At 40.3% G+C, this 16475-nt stretch overlaps 12 non-coding genes across 12 annotated transcripts; all 12 read left to right on the top strand.

Annotated features, from left to right (window-relative positions):
• Window positions 1-2354: 2354 nt before the first annotated feature.
• On the top strand, window positions 2355-2426 carry trnav-cac (transfer RNA valine (anticodon CAC)). The gene has a single exon. It is a non-coding gene; the product is annotated as a tRNA-Val (tRNA).
• A 1131-nt stretch (window positions 2427-3557) lies between these two features.
• On the top strand, window positions 3558-3630 carry trnav-aac (transfer RNA valine (anticodon AAC)). Its single transcript has one exon. It is a non-coding gene; the product is annotated as a tRNA-Val (tRNA).
• A 1136-nt stretch (window positions 3631-4766) lies between these two features.
• On the top strand, window positions 4767-4838 carry trnav-aac (transfer RNA valine (anticodon AAC)). The gene has a single exon. It is a non-coding gene; the product is annotated as a tRNA-Val (tRNA).
• Window positions 4839-5971: 1133 nt separating this feature from the next.
• On the top strand, window positions 5972-6044 carry trnav-aac (transfer RNA valine (anticodon AAC)). Its single transcript has one exon. It is a non-coding gene; the product is annotated as a tRNA-Val (tRNA).
• A 1136-nt stretch (window positions 6045-7180) lies between these two features.
• trnav-aac (transfer RNA valine (anticodon AAC)) lies at window positions 7181-7253 on the top strand. Its single transcript has one exon. It is a non-coding gene; the product is annotated as a tRNA-Val (tRNA).
• Window positions 7254-8388: 1135 nt separating this feature from the next.
• On the top strand, window positions 8389-8461 carry trnav-aac (transfer RNA valine (anticodon AAC)). Its single transcript has one exon. It is a non-coding gene; the product is annotated as a tRNA-Val (tRNA).
• A 1134-nt stretch (window positions 8462-9595) lies between these two features.
• trnav-aac (transfer RNA valine (anticodon AAC)) lies at window positions 9596-9667 on the top strand. The gene has a single exon. It is a non-coding gene; the product is annotated as a tRNA-Val (tRNA).
• Window positions 9668-10801: 1134 nt separating this feature from the next.
• trnav-aac (transfer RNA valine (anticodon AAC)) lies at window positions 10802-10873 on the top strand. Its single transcript has one exon. It is a non-coding gene; the product is annotated as a tRNA-Val (tRNA).
• A 1135-nt stretch (window positions 10874-12008) lies between these two features.
• Window positions 12009-12082, top strand: trnav-aac (transfer RNA valine (anticodon AAC)). Its single transcript has one exon. It is a non-coding gene; the product is annotated as a tRNA-Val (tRNA).
• Window positions 12083-13217: 1135 nt separating this feature from the next.
• Window positions 13218-13290, top strand: trnav-aac (transfer RNA valine (anticodon AAC)). The gene has a single exon. It is a non-coding gene; the product is annotated as a tRNA-Val (tRNA).
• Window positions 13291-14423: 1133 nt separating this feature from the next.
• Window positions 14424-14495, top strand: trnav-aac (transfer RNA valine (anticodon AAC)). The gene has a single exon. It is a non-coding gene; the product is annotated as a tRNA-Val (tRNA).
• A 1118-nt stretch (window positions 14496-15613) lies between these two features.
• Window positions 15614-15686, top strand: trnav-cac (transfer RNA valine (anticodon CAC)). The gene has a single exon. It is a non-coding gene; the product is annotated as a tRNA-Val (tRNA).
• Window positions 15687-16475: the final 789 nt, after the last annotated feature.

Here is a 16475-nt window from a genome sequence, read left to right as displayed (position 1 = left end):
CGGAAACACTTTTTAACAAATTGGACAGTAAGCCTATTCACTTAGGGCTCGGTTCACAATTTCGGAATTCATGCTTTTTCCTTCGCACTTCTCAGTATTTGGTATTCAGACGTACCTTTTTAGTCGCGTAATGCACTCTGCATGTGTGGCTAGCTTGGGCGCTCTGAATACATTCCTGCTACGTGTGGTCTGAGGTCCATAATGATTCAAATAGTTTACCACTCCAGGGTAAGCCGACAAGAAACACAGCCCTTATTTTAAGTGTTTTTAAAATCCCCTGTGGGGAACATGAAGGGTGGAAAAATGATTGGAACCATTTTCCTGTTTGACCGCTAGTTTTTAATGGGTATTATGGCTCTTTCTGTGGTACTCAATTTGGGATATTATGTGAGGTAGACTTGTGGGCATTCCTAATATTTTCCACGACTTCCTCTTTTTTGTATTGTAGTTTCAGTAGTGTAGTGGTTATCACGTTAAGCCTCACACGCGAAAGGTCATATTCAATATTTCCCAATGCCCAGAGGCTAGCATTTGGTTTGAAACAGTTGTGGTTTATCTAAACCTTGCTGTCTACCTCTCCGACCTGTGGATCAATGTTGCCGTTTTTTTGGGGACCTCCACCGTGCGATCTGTATGAATGTGAACAGACTGACAGCTTCTCTGAGCCAGGCAAATTCATTTATCAGTGTCATTGTAATGGATATATCCAAAGCAATGGCAATATAATCCAAGGTAAAACAAACAAAAATGTAGATCGTTTTCTGTCATTTCAGCTGCTTGATGTGATTGTGTGATAGATTTAGTTGGCTGGCTAGCAAAGGAAAAGAAGCTAGCCTGCATAGGTAGAGTCCATTCGGAAAGTTTTCAGACCCCTTACTTTTTCCACATTTTGTTACGTTACAGACTTATACTAAAATGATGAAATAAAATAAAATCTATCTACACACAATACCCCATAATGACAAAGCGATAACATATCGTTTTTATTAATAAAACAAATATTTTTAAAATACCTCATAATTCCCAGCTTCTCAAGCCTTATTGCTTAATTAATGGACTAAGTCATTTCTGATTTTCAATAGGTTCTGAGAGCGATAAATGCCCCACCCAGCCAAAGTCAGCTACACCCTTAGTATTCCACTCATCAGGTTTCTGTAGTGTAGTGGTTATCACGTTCGCCTCACATGCGAAAGTTCCAGTTCGAGACCGGGCGGAAACACTTTTAACAAATTGGACAGTAAGCCTATTCACTTAGGGCTCGGTCCCAATTTCAAATTCATGCTTTTCCTTCGCACTTCTCAGTATTTGGTATTCAGACTTACCTTTTTTAGTCGCGTAACACACTCTGCATGTGTGGCTAGCTTGGGCGCTCTGAATACATTCCTGCTACGTGTGGTCTGAGGTCCATAATGATTCAAATAGTTTACCACTCCAGGGTAAGCCGACAAGAAACACAGCCCTTATTTTAAGTGTTTTTAAAATCCCCTGTGGGGAACATGAAGGGTGGAAAAATGATTGGAACCATTTTCCTGTATGACCGCTAGTTTTTAATGGGTATTATGGCTCTTTCTGTGGTACTCACTTTGGGATATCATGTGAGGTAGACTTGTGGGCATTCCTAATATTTTCCACGACTTCCTCTTTTTGTATTGTAGTTTCAGTAGTGTAGTGGTTATCACGTTCGACTCACACGCGAAAGGTCATATTCAATATTTCCCAATGCCCAGAGGCTAGCATTTGGTTTGAAACAGTTGTGGTTTATCTAAACCTTGCTGTCTACCTCTCCGACCTGTGGATCAATGTTGCCGTTTTTGGGGGACCTCCACCGTGCGATCTGTATGAATGTGAACAGACTGACAGCTTCTCTGAGCCAGGCAAATTCATTTGTCAGTGTCATTGTAATGGATATATCCAAAGCAATGGCAATATAATCCAAAGGTAAAACAAACAAAAATGTAGATCATTTTCTGTCATTTCAGCTGCTTGATGTGATTGTGTGAATGATTTAGTTGGCTGGCTAGCAAAGGAAAAGAAGCTAGCCTGCATAGATAGAGTGCATTCGGAAAGTTTTCAGGCCCCTTACTTTTTCCACATTTTGTTACGTTACAGACTTATACTAAAATGGATGAAATAAAATAAAATCTATCTACACACAATACCCCATAATGACAAAGCGATAACATATCGTTTTTATTAATAAAACAAATATTTAAAAATACCTCATAATTCCCGGCTTCTCAAGCCTTATTGCTTAATTAAAGGACTAAGTCATTTCTGATTTTCAATAGGTTCTGAGAGCGATAAATGCCCCACCCAGCCAAAGTCAGCTACACCCTTAGTATTCCACTCATCAGGTTTCCGTAGTGTAGTGGTTATCACGTTCGCCTCACATGCGAAAGGTCCCCGGTTCGAACCGGGCGGAAACAATTTTAACAAATTGGACAGTAAGCCTATTCACTTAGGGCTCGGTTCCAATTTCGAATTCATGCTTTTCCTTCGCACTTCTCAGTATTTGGTATTCAGACGTACCTTTTTTAGTCGCGTAATGCACTCTGCATGTGTGGCTAGCTTGGGCGCTCTGAATACATTCCTGCTACGTGTGGTCTGAGGTCCATAATGATTCAAATAGTTTACCACTCCAGGGTAAGCCGACAAGAAACACAGCCCTTATTTTAAGTGTTTTTAAAATCCCCTGTGGGGAACATGAAGGTGGAAAAATGATTGGAACCATTTTCCTGTATGACCGCTAGTTTTTAATGGGTATTATGGCTCTTTCTGTGGTACTCAATTTGGGATATTATGTGAGGTAGACTTGTGGGCATTCTAATATTTTCCACGACTTCCTCTTTTTGTATTGTAGTTTCAGTAGTGTAGTGGTTATCACGTTCGACTCACACGCGAAAGGTCATATTCAATATTTCCCAATGCCCAGAGGCTAGCATTTGGTTTGAAACAGTTGTGGTTTATCTAAACCTTGCTGTCTACCTCTCCGACCTGTGGATCAATGTTGCCGTTTTGGGGGACCTCCACCGTGCGATCTGTATGAATGTGAACAGACTGACAGCTTCTCTGAGCCAGGCAAATTCATTTATCAGTGTCATTGTAATGGATATATCCAAAGAAATGGCAATATAATCAAAGGTAAAACAAACAAAAATGTAGATCATTTTCTGTCATTTCAGCTGCTTGATGTGATTGTGTGAATGATTTAGTTGGCTGGCTAGCAAAGGAAAAGAAGCTAGCCTGCATAGATAGAGTGCATTCGGAAAGTTTTCAGGCCCCTTACTTTTCCACATTTTGTTACGTTACAGACTTATACTAAAATGGATGAAATAAAATAAAATCTATCTACACACAATACCCCATAATGACAAAGCGATAACATATAGTTTTTATTAATAAAACAAATATTTTAAAAATACCTCATAATTCCCGGCTTCTCAAGCCTTATTGCTTAATTAATGGACTAAGTAATTTCTGATTTTCAATAGGTTCTTAGAGCGATAAATGTCCCACCCAGCCAAAGTCAGCTACACCCTTAGTATTCCACTCATCAGGTTTCCGTAGTGCAGTGGTTATCACGTTCACCTAACACGTGAAAGGTCCCTGGTTCGAGACCGGGCGGAAACAATTTATAACAAATTGGACAGTAAGCCTATTCACTAAGGGCTCGGTTCTAATTTCGGAATTCATGCTTTTCCTTCGCACTTCTCAGTATTTGGTATTCAGACTTACCTTTTTTAGTCGCGTAACGCACTCTGCATGTGTGGCTAGCTTGGGCGCTCTGAATACATTCCTGCTACGTGTGGTCTGAGGTCCATAATGATTCAAATAGTTTACCACTCCAGGGTAAGCCGACAAGAAACACAGCCCTTATTTTAAGTGTTTTTAAAATCCCCTGTGGGGAACATGAAGGGTGGAAAAATGATTGGAACCATTTTCCTGTATGACCGCTAGTTTTTAATGGGTATTATGGCTCTTTCTGTGGTACTCAATTTGGGATATTATGTGAGGTAGACTTGTGGGCATTCCTAATATTTTCCACGACTTCCTCTTTTTGTATTGTAGTTTCAGTAGTGTAGGGGTTATCACGTTCGACTCACACGCGAAAGGTCATATTCAATATTTCCCAATGCCCAGAGGCTAGCATTTGGTTTGAAACAGTTGTGGTTTATCTAAACCTTGCTGTCTACCTCTCCGACCTGTGGATCAATGTTGCCGTTTTTGGGGGACCTCCACCGTGCGATCTGTATGAATGTGAACAGACTGACAGCTTCTCTGAGCCAGGCAAATTCATTTATCAGTGTCATTGTAATGGATATATCCAAAGCAATGGCAATATAATCAAGGTAAAACAAACAAAAATGTAGATCATTTTCTGTCATTTCAGCTGCTTGATGTGATTGTGTGAATGATTTAGTTGGCTGGCTAGCAAAGGAAAAGAAGCTAGCCTGCATAGATAGAGTGCATTCGGAAAGTTTTCAGGCCCCTTACTTTTTCCACATTTTGTTACGTTACAGACTTATACTAAAATGGATGAAATAAAATAAAATCTATCTACACACAATACCCCATAATGACAAAGCGATAACATATCGTTTTTATTAATAAAACAAATATTTTAAAAATACCTCATAATTCCCGGCTTCTCAAGCCTTATTGCTTAATTAATGGACTAAGTCATTTCTGATTTTCAATAGGTTCTGAGAGCGATAAATGCCCCACCCAGCCAAAGTCAGCTACACCCTTAGTATTCCACTCATCAGGTTTCCGTAGTGTAGTGGTTATCACGTTCGCCTAACACGCGAAAGGTCCCGGTTCGAGACCGGGCGGAAACAATTTTTAACAAATTGGACAGTAAGCCTATTCACTTAGGGCTCGGTTCCAATTTCGAATTCATGCTTTTCCTTCGCACTTCTCAGTATTTGGTATTCAGACGTTACCTTTTTAGTCGCGTAATGCACTCTGCATGTGTGGCTAGCTTGGGCGCTCTGAATACATTCCTGCTACGTGTGGTCTGAGGTCCATAATGATTCAAATAGTTTACCACTCCAGGGTAAGCCGACAAGAAACACAGCCCTTATTTTAAGTGTTTTTAAAATCCCCTGTGGGGAACATGAAGGGTGGAAAAATGATTGGAACCATTTTCCTGTATGACCGCTAGTTTTTAATGGGTATTATGGCTCTTTCTGTGGTACTCAATTTGGGATATTATGTGAGGTAGACTTGTGGGCATTCCTAATATTTTCCACGACTTCCTCTTTTTGTATTGTAGTTTCAGTAGTGTAGGGGTTATCACGTTCGACTCACACGCGAAAGGTCATATTCAATATTTCCCAATGCCCAGAGGCTAGCATTTGGTTTGAAACAGTTGTGGTTTATCTAAACCTTGCTGTCTACCTCTCCGACCTGTGGATCAATGTTGCCGTTTTTGGGGACCTCCACCGTGCGATCTGTATGAATGTGAACAGACTGACAGCTTCTCTGAGCCAGGCAAATTCATTTATCAGTGTCATTGTAATGGATATATCCAAAGCAATGGCAATATAATCAAGGTAAAACAAACAAAAATGTAGATCATTTTCTGTCATTTCAGCTGCTTGATGTGATTGTGTGAATGATTTAGTTGGCTGGCTAGCAAAGGAAAAGAAGCTAGCCTGCATAGATAGAGTGCATTCGGAAAGTTTTCAGGCCCCTTACTTTTTCCACATTTTGTTACGTTACAGACTTATACTAAATGGATGAAATAAAATAAAATCTATCTACACACAATACCCCATAATGACAAAGCGATAACATATCGTTTTTATTAATAAAACAAATATTTTAAAAATACCTCATAATTCCCGGCTTCTCAAGCCTTATTGCTTAATTAATGGACTAAGTCATTTCTGATTTTCAATAGGTTCTGAGAGCGATAAATGCCCCACCCAGCCAAAGTCAGCTACACCCTTAGTATTCCACTCATCAGGTTTCCGTAGTGTAGTGGTTATCACGTTCGCCTAACACGCGAAAGGTCCCCGGTTCGAGACCGGGCGGAAACAATTTTTAACAAATTGGACAGTAAGCCTATTCACTTAGGGCTCGGTTCCAATTTCGGAATTCATGCTTTTCCTTCGCACTTCTCAGTATTTGGTATTCAGACGTACCTTTTTTAGTCGCGTAATGCACTCTGCATGTGTGGCTAGCTTGGGCGCTCTGAATACATTCCTGCTACGTGTGGTCTGAGGTCCATAATGATTCAAATAGTTTACCACTCCAGGGTAAGCCGACAAGAAACACAGCCCTTATTTTAAGTGTTTTTAAAATCCCTGTGGGGAACATGAAGGGTGGAAAAATGATTGGAACCATTTTCCTGTATGACCGCTAGTTTTTAATGGGTATTATGGCTCTTTCTGTGGTACTCAATTTGGGATATTATGTGAGGTAGACTTGTGGGCATTCCTAATATTTTCCACGACTTCCTCTTTTTGTATTGTAGTTTCAGTAGTGTAGGGGTTATCACGTTCGACTCACACGCGAAAGGTCATATTCAATATTTCCCAATGCCCAGAGGCTAGCATTTGGTTTGAAACAGTTGTGGTTTATCTAAACCTTGCTGTCTACCTCTCCGACCTGTGGATCAATGTTGCCGTTTTTGGGGGACCTCCACCGTGCGATCTGTATGAATGTGAACAGACTGACAGCTTCTCTGAGCCAGGCAAATTCATTTATCAGTGTCATTGTAATGGATATATCCAAAGCAATGGCAATATAATCCAAGGTAAAACAAACAAAAATGTAGATCATTTTCTGTCATTTCAGCTGCTTGATGTGATTGTGTGAATGATTTAGTTGGCTGGCTAGCAAAGGAAAAGAAGCTAGCCTGCATAGATAGAGTGCATTCGGAAAGTTTTCAGGCCCCTTACTTTTTCCACATTTTGTTACGTTACAGACTTATACTACAATGGATGAAATAAAATAAAATCTATCTACACACAATACCCCATAATGACAAAGCGATAACATATCGTTTTTATTAATAAAACAAATATTTTAAAAATACCTCATAATTCCCGGCTTCTCAAGCCTTATTGCTTAATTAATGGACTAAGTCATTTCTGATTTTCAATAGGTTCTGAGAGCGATAAATGCCCCACCCAGCCAAAGTCAGCTACACCCTTAGTATTCCACTCATCAGGTTTCCGTAGTGTAGTGGTTATCACGTTCGCCTAACACGCGAAAGGTCCCCGGTTCGAGACCGGGCGGAAACAATTTTTAACAAATTGGACAGTAAGCCTATTCACTTAGGGCTCGGTTCCAATTTCGGAATTCATGCTTTTCCTTCGCACTTCTCAGTATTTGGTATTCAGACGTACCTTTTTAGTCGCGTAATGCACTCTGCATGTGTGGCTAGCTTGGGCGCTCTGAATACATTCCTGCTACGTGTGGTCTGAGGTCCATAATGATTCAAATAGTTTACCACTCCAGGGTAAGCCGACAAGAAACACAGCCCTTATTTTAAGTGTTTTTAAAATCCCCTGTGGGGAACATGAAGGGTGGAAAAATGATTGGAACCATTTTCCTGTATGACCGCTAGTTTTTAATGGGTATTATGGCTCTTTCTGTGGTACTCAATTTGGGATATTATGTGAGGTAGACTTGTGGGCATTCCTAATATTTTCCACGACTTCCTCTTTTTGTATTGTAGTTTCAGTAGTGTAGGGGTTATCACGTTCGACTCACACGCGAAAGGTCATATTCAATATTTCCCAATGCCCAGAGGCTAGCATTTGGTTTGAAACAGTTGTGGTTTATCTAAACCTTGCTGTCTACCTCTCCGACCTGTGGATCAATGTTGCCGTTTTTGGGGGACCTCCACCGTGCGATCTGTATGAATGTGAACAGACTGACAGCTTCTCTGAGCCAGGCAAATTCATTTATCAGTGTCATTGTAATGGATATATCCAAAGCAATGGCAATATAATCAAGGTAAAACAAACAAAAATGTAGATCATTTTCTGTCATTTCAGCTGCTTGATGTGATTGTGTGAATGATTTAGTTGGCTGGCTAGCAAAGGAAAAGAAGCTAGCCTGCATAGATAGAGTGCATTCGGAAAGTTTTCAGGCCCCTTACTTTTTCCACATTTTGTTACGTTACAGACTTATACTACAATGGATGAAATAAAATAAAATCTATCTACACACAATACCCCATAATGACAAAGCGATAACATATCGTTTTTATTAATAAAACAAATATTTTAAAAATACCTCATAATTCCCGGCTTCTCAAGCCTTATTGCTTAATTAATGGACTAAGTCATTTCTGATTTTCAATAGGTTCTGAGAGCGATAAATGCCCCACCCAGCCAAAGTCAGCTACACCCTTAGTATTCCACTCATCAGGTTTCCGTAGTGTAGTGGTTATCACGTTCGCCTAACACGCGAAAGGTCCCCGGTTCGAGACCGGGCGGAAACAATTTTTAACAAATTGGACAGTAAGCCTATTCACTTAGGGCTCGGTTCCAATTTCGAATTCATGCTTTTCCTTCGCACTTCTCAGTATTTGGTATTCAGACGTACCTTTTTAGTCGCGTAATGCACTCTGCATGTGTGGCTAGCTTGGGCGCTCTGAATACATTCCTGCTACGTGTGGTCTGAGGTCCATAATGATTCAAATAGTTTACCACTCCAGGGTAAGCCGACAAGAAACACAGCCCTTATTTTAAGTGTTTTTAAAATCCCCTGTGGGGAACATGAAGGGTGGAAAAATGATTGGAACCATTTTCCTGTATGACCGCTAGTTTTTAATGGGTATTATGGCTCTTTCTGTGGTACTCAATTTGGGATATTATGTGAGGTAGACTTGTGGGCATTCCTAATATTTTCCACGACTTCCTCTTTTTGTATTGTAGTTTCAGTAGTGTAGGGGTTATCACGTTCGACTCACACGCGAAAGGTCATATTCAATATTTCCCAATGCCCAGAGGCTAGCATTTGGTTTGAAACAGTTGTGGTTTATCTAAACCTTGCTGTCTACCTCTCCGACCTGTGGATCAATGTTGCCGTTTTTGGGGACCTCCACCGTGCGATCTGTATGAATGTGAACAGACTGACAGCTTCTCTGAGCCAGGCAAATTCATTTATCAGTGTCATTGTAATGGATATATCCAAAGCAATGGCAATATAATCCAAGGTAAAACAAACAAAAATGTAGATCATTTTCTGTCATTTCAGCTGCTTGATGTGATTGTGTGAATGATTTAGTTGGCTGGCTAGCAAAGGAAAAGAAGCTAGCCTGCATAGATAGAGTGCATTCGGAAAGTTTTCAGGCCCCTTACTTTTTCCACATTTTGTTACGTTACAGACTTATACTACAATGGATGAAATAAAATAAAATCTATCTACACACAATACCCCATAATGACAAAGCGATAACATATCGTTTTTATTAATAAAACAAATATTTTAAAAATACCTCATAATTCCCGGCTTCTCAAGCCTTATTGCTTAATTAATGGACTAAGTCATTTCTGATTTTCAATAGGTTCTGAGAGCGATAAATGCCCCACCCAGCCAAAGTCAGCTACACCCTTAGTATTCCACTCATCAGGTTTCCGTAGTGTAGTGGTTATCACGTTCGCCTAACACGCGAAAGGTCCCGGTTCGAGACCGGGCGGAAACAATTTTTAACAAATTGGACAGTAAGCCTATTCACTTAGGGCTCGGTTCCAATTTCGGAATTCATGCTTTTCCTTCGCACTTCTCAGTATTTGGTATTCAGACGTACCTTTTTTAGTCGCGTAATGCACTCTGCATGTGTGGCTAGCTTGGCGCTCTGAATACATTCCTGCTACGTGTGGTCTGAGGTCCATAATGATTCAAATAGTTTACCACTCCAGGGTAAGCCGACAAAAACACAGCCCTTATTTTAAGTGTTTTTAAAATCCCCTGTGGGGAACATGAAGGGTGGAAAAATGATTGGAACCATTTTCCTGTATGACCGCTAGTTTTTAATGGGTATTATGGCTCTTTCTGTGGTACTCAATTTGGGATATTATGTGAGGTAGACTTGTGGGCATTCCTAATATTTTCCACGACTTCCTCTTTTTGTATTGTAGTTTCAGTAGTGTAGGGGTTATCACGTTCGACTCACACGCGAAAGGTCATATTCAATATTTCCCAATGCCCAGAGGCTAGCATTTGGTTTGAAACAGTTGTGGTTTATCTAAACCTTGCTGTCTACCTCTCCGACCTGTGGATCAATGTTGCCGTTTTTGGGGACCTCCACCGTGCGATCTGTATGAATGTGAACAGACTGACAGCTTCTCTGAGCCAGGCAAATTCATTTATCAGTGTCATTGTAATGGATATATCCAAAGCAATGGCAATATAATCCAAGGTAAAACAAACAAAAATGTAGATCATTTTCTGTCATTTCAGCTGCTTGATGTGATTGTGTGAATGATTTAGTTGGCTGGCTAGCAAAGGAAAAGAAGCTAGCCTGCATAGATAGAGTGCATTCGGAAAGTTTTCAGGCCCCTTACTTTTTCCACATTTTGTTACGTTACAGACTTATACTAAAATGGATGAAATAAAATAAAATCTATCTACACACAATACCCCATAATGACAAAGCGATAACATATCGTTTTTATTAATAAAACAAATATTTTAAAAATACCTCATAATTCCCGGCTTCTCAAGCCTTATTGCTTAATTAATGGACTAAGTCATTTCTGATTTTCAATAGGTTCTGAGAGCGATAAATGCCCCACCCAGCCAAAGTCAGCTACACCCTTAGTATTCCACTCATCAGGTTTCCGTAGTGTAGTGGTTATCACGTTCGCCTAACACGCGAAAGGTCCCGGTTCGAGACCGGGCGGAAACAATTTTTAACAAATTGGACAGTAAGCCTATTCACTTAGGGCTCGGTTCCAATTTCGAATTCATGCTTTTCCTTCGCACTTCTCAGTATTTGGTATTCAGACTTACCTTTTTTAGTCGCGTAATGCACTCTGCATGTGTGGCTAGCTTGGGCGCTCTGAATACATTCCTGCTACGTGTGGTCTGAGGTCCATAATGATTCAAATAGTTTACCACTCCAGGGTAAGCCGACAAGAAACACAGCCCTTATTTTAAGTGTTTTTAAAATCCCCTGTGGGGAACATGAAGGGTGGAAAAATGATTGGAACCATTTTCCTGTATGACCGCTAGTTTTTAATGGGTATTATGGCTCTTTCTGTGGTACTCAATTTGGGATATTATGTGAGGTAGACTTGTGGGCATTCCTAATATTTTCCACGACTTCCTCTTTTTGTATTGTAGTTTCAGTAGTGTAGGGGTTATCACGTTCGACTCACACGCGAAAGGTCATATTCAATATTTCCCAATGCCCAGAGGCTAGCATTTGGTTTGAAACAGTTGTGGTTTATCTAAACCTTGCTGTCTACCTCTCCGACCTGTGGATCAATGTTGCCGTTTTTGGGGACCTCCACCGTGCGATCTGTATGAATGTGAACAGACTGACAGCTTCTCTGAGCCAGGCAAATTCATTTATCAGTGTCATTGTAATGGATATATCCAAAGAAATGGCAATATAATCCAAGGTAAAACAAACAAAAATGTAGATCATTTTCTGTCATTTCAGCTGCTTGATGTGATTGTGTGAATGATTTAGTTGGCTGGCTAGCAAAGGAAAAGAAGCTAGCCTGCATAGATAGAGTGCATTCGGAAAGTTTTCAGGCCCCTTACTTTTTCCACATTTTGTTACGTTACAGACTTATACTAAAATGGATGAAATAAAATAAAATCTATCTACACACAATACCCCATAATGACAAAGCGATAACATATCGTTTTTATTAATAAAACAAATATTTTAAAAATACCTCATAATTCCCGGCTTCTCAAGCCTTATTGCTTAATTAATGGACTAAGTCATTTCTGATTTTCAATAGGTTCTGAGAGCGATAAATGCCCCACCCAGCCAAAGTCAGCTACACCCTTAGTATTCCACTCATCAGGTTTCCGTAGTGTAGTGGTTATCACGTTAAGCCTAACACGCGAAAGGTCCCCGGTTCGAGACCGGGCGGAAACAATTTTAACAAATTGGACAGTAAGCCTATTCACTTAGGGCTCGGTTCCAATTTCGAATTCATGCTTTTCCTTCGCACTTCTCAGTATTTGGTATTCAGACTTACCTTTTTTAGTCGCGTAATGCACTCTGCATGTGTGGCTAGCTTGGGCGCTCTGAATACATTCCTGCTACGTGTGGTCTGAGGTCCATAATGATTCAAATAGTTTACCACTCCAGGGTAAGCCGACAAGAAACACAGCCCTTATTTTAAGTGTTTTTAAAATCCCCTGTGGGGAACATGAAGGGTGGAAAAATGATTGGAACCATTTTCCTGTATGACCGCTAGTTTTTAATGGGTATTATGGCTCTTTCTGTGGTACTCAATTTGGGATATTATGTGAGGTAGACTTGTGGGCATTCCTAATATTTTCCACGACTTCCTCTTTTTGTATTGTAGTTTCAGTAGTGTAGGGGTTATCACGTTCGCCTCACACGCGAAAGGTCATATTCAATATTTCCCAATGCCCAGAGGCTAGCATTTGGTTTGAAACAGTTGTGGTTTATCTAAACCTTGCTGTCTACCTCTCCGACCTGTGGATCAATGTTGCCGTTTTTGGGGGACCTCCACCGTGCGATCTGTATGAATGTGAACAGACTGACAGCTTCTCTGAGCCAGGCAAATTCATTTATCAGTGTCATTGTAATGGATATATCCAAAGAAATGGCAATATAATCCAAGGTAAAACAAACAAAAATGTAGATCATTTTCTGTCATTTCAGCTGCTTGATGTGATTGTGTGAATGATTTAGTTGGCTGGCTAGCAAAGGAAAAGAAGCTAGCCTGCATAGGTAGAGTGCATTCGGAAAGTTTTCAGGCCCCTTACTTTTTCCACATTTTGTTACGTTACAGACTTATACTAAAATGGATGAAATAAAATAAAATCTATCTACACACAATACCCCATAATGACAAAGCGATAACATATAGTTTTTATTAATAAAACAAATATTTTAAAAATACCTCATAATTCCCGGCTTCTCAAGCCTTATTGCTTAATTAATGGACTAAGTCATTTCTGATTTTCAATAGGTTCTGAGAGCGATAAATGCCCCACCCAGCCAAAGTCAGCTACACCCTTAGTATTCCACTCATCAGGTTTCCGTAGTGTAGTGGTTATCACGTTCGCCTAACACGCGAAAGGTCCCCGGTTCGAGACCGGGCAGAAACACATTTTTAACAAATTGGACAGTAAGCCTATTCACTTAGGGCTCGGTTCCAATTTCGAATTCATGCTTTTCCTTCGCACTTCTCAGTATTTGGTATTCAGACTTACCTTTTTTGTCGCGTAACGCACTCTGCATGTGTGGCTAGCTTGGGCGCTCTGAATATATTCCTGCTACGTGTGGTCTGAGGTCCATAATGATTCAAATAGTTTACCACTCCAGGGTAAGCCGACAAGAAACACAGCCCTTATTTTAAGTGTTTTTAAAATCCCCTGTGGGGAACATGAAGGGTGGAAAAATGATTGGAACCATTTTCCTGTATGACCGCTAGTTTTTAATGGGTATTATGGCTCTTTCTGTGGTACTCAATTAGGGATATTATGTGAGGTAGACTTGTGGGCATTCCTAATATTTTCCACGACTTCCTCTTTTTGTATTGTAGTTTCAGTAGTGTAGTGGTTATCACGTTCGCTCACACGCGAAAGGTCATATTCAATATTTCCCAATGCCCAGAGGCTAGCATTTGGTTTGAAACAGTTGTGGTTTATCTAAACCTTGCTGTCTACCTCTCCGACCTGTGGATCAATGTTGCCGTTTTTGGGGGACCTCCACCGTGCGATCTGTATGAATGTGAACAGACTGACAGCTTCTCTGAGCCAGGCAAATTCATTTATCAGTGTCATTGTAATGGATATATCCAAAGAAATGGCAATATAATCCAAGGTAAAACAAACAAAAATGTAGATCATTTTCTGTCATTTCAGCTGCTTGATGTGATTTTGTGAATGATTTAGTTGGCTGGCTAGCAAAGGAAAAGAAGCTAGCCTGCATAGGTACAGTGCATTCGGAAAGCTTTCAGGCCCCTTACTTTTTCCACATTTTGTTACGTTACAGACTTATACTAAATGGATGAAATAAAATAAAATCTATCTACACACAATACCCCATAATGACAAAGCGATAACATATCGTTTTTATTAATAAAACAAATATTTAAAAATACCTCATAATTCCCGGCTTCTCAAGCCTTATTGCTTAATTAATGGACTAAGTCATTTCTGATTTTCAATAGGCTCTGAGAGCGATAAATGCCCCACCCAGCCAAAGTCAGCCACACCCTTAGTATTCCACTCATCAGGTTTCCGTAGTGTAGTGGTTATCACGTTCGCCTAACACGCGAAAGGTCCCGGTTCGAGACCGGGCGGAAACAATTTTAACAAATTGGACAGTAAGCCTATTCACTTAGGGCTCGGTCCCAATTTCGAATTCATGCTTTTCCTTCGCACTTCTCAGTATTTGGTATTCAGACTTACCTTTTTTAGTAGCGTAACGCACTCTGCATGTGTGGCTAGCTTGGGCGCTCTGAATACATTCCTGCTACGTGTGGTCTGAGGTCCATAATGATTCAAATAGTTTACCACTCCAGGGTAAGCCGACAAGAAACACAGCCCTTATTTTAAGTGTTTTTAAAATCCCCTGTGGGGAACATGAAGGGTGGAAAAATGATTGGAACCATTTTCCTGTATGACCGCTAGTTTTTAATGGGTATTATGGCTCTTTCTGTGGTACTCAATTTGGGATATTATGTGAGGTAGACTTGTGGGCATTCCTAATATTTTCCACGACTTCCTCTTTTTGTATTGTAGTTTCAGTAGTGTAGTGGTTATCACGTTCGACTCAAACGCGAAAGGTCATATTCAATATTTCCCAATGCCCAGAGGCTAGCATTTGGTTTGAAACAGTTGTGGTTTATCTAAACCTTGCTGTCTACCTCTCCGACCTGTGGATCAATGTTGCCGTTTTTGGGGGACCTCCACCGTGCGATCTGTATGAATGTGAACAGACTGACAGCTTCTCTGAGCCAGGCAAATTCATTTATCAGTGTCATTGTAATGGATATATCCAAAGCAATGGCAATATAATCCAAGGTAAAACAAACAAAAATGTAGATCATTTTCTGTCATTTCAGCTGCTTGATGTGATTTTGTGAATGATTTAGTTGGCTGGCTAGCAAAGGAAAAGAAGCTAGCCTGCATAGGTACAGTGCATTCGGAAAGCTTTCAGGCCCCTTACTTTTTCCACATTTTGTTACGTTACAGACTTATACTAAAATGGATGAAATAAAATAAAATCTATCTACACATAATACCCCATAATGACAAAGCGATAACATATAGTTTTTATTAATAAAACAAATATTCTAAAAATACCTCATAATTCCCGGCTTCTCAAGCCTTATTGCTTAATTAATGGACTAAGTAATTTCTGAGATTGATAAATGCCCCACCCAGCCAAAGTCAGCCACACCCTTAGTATTCCACTCATCAGGTTTCTGTAGTGTAGTGGTTATCACGTTCGCCTCACACGCGAAAGGTCCCCGGTTCGAAACCGGGCGGAAACAATTTTTAACAAATTGGACAGTAAGCCTATTCACTTAGGGCTCGGTCCCAATTTCGAATTCATGCTTTTCCTTCGCACTTCTCAGTATTTGGTATTCAGACTTACCTTTTTAGTCGCGTAATGCACTCTGCATGTGTGGCTAGCTTGGGCGCTCTGAATACATTCCTGCTACGTGTGGTCTGAGGTCCATAATGATTCAAATAGTTTACCACTCCAGGGTAAGCCGACAAGAAACACAGCCCTTATTTTAAGTGTTTTTAAAATCCCCTGTGGGGAACATGAAGGGTGGAAAAATGATTGGAACCATTTTCCTGTTTGACCGCTAGTTTTTAATGGGTATTATGGCTCTTTCTGTGGTACTCAATTTGGGATATTATGTGAGGTAGACTTGTGGGCATTCCTAATATTTTCCACGACTTCCTCTTTTTGTATTGTAGTTTCAGTAGTGTAGTGGTTATCACGTTCGCCTCACACGCGAAAGGTCATATTCAATATTTCCCAATGCCCAGAGGCTAGCATTTGGTTTGAAACAGTTGTGGTTTATCTAAACCTTGCTGTCTACCTCTCCGACCTGTGGATCAATGTTGCCGTTTTTGGGGGACCTCCACCGTGCGATCTGTATGAATGTGAACAGACTGACAGCTTCTCTGAGCCAGGCAAATTCATTTATCAGTGTCATTGTAATGGATATATCCAAAGCAATGGCAATATAATCCAAGGTAAAACAAACAAAAATGTAGATCGTTTTCTGTCATTTCAGCTGCTTGATGTGATTGTGTGATAGATTTAG

Source organism: Oncorhynchus nerka, linkage group LG9b (assembly GCF_034236695.1).
Source record: "Oncorhynchus nerka isolate Pitt River linkage group LG9b, Oner_Uvic_2.0, whole genome shotgun sequence".
Lineage (NCBI taxonomy): Eukaryota > Metazoa > Chordata > Actinopteri > Salmoniformes > Salmonidae > Oncorhynchus > Oncorhynchus nerka.
The sequence above is the reverse complement of the archived record's forward strand: the minus strand, read 5'-3'. Positions and strand labels throughout refer to the sequence as shown.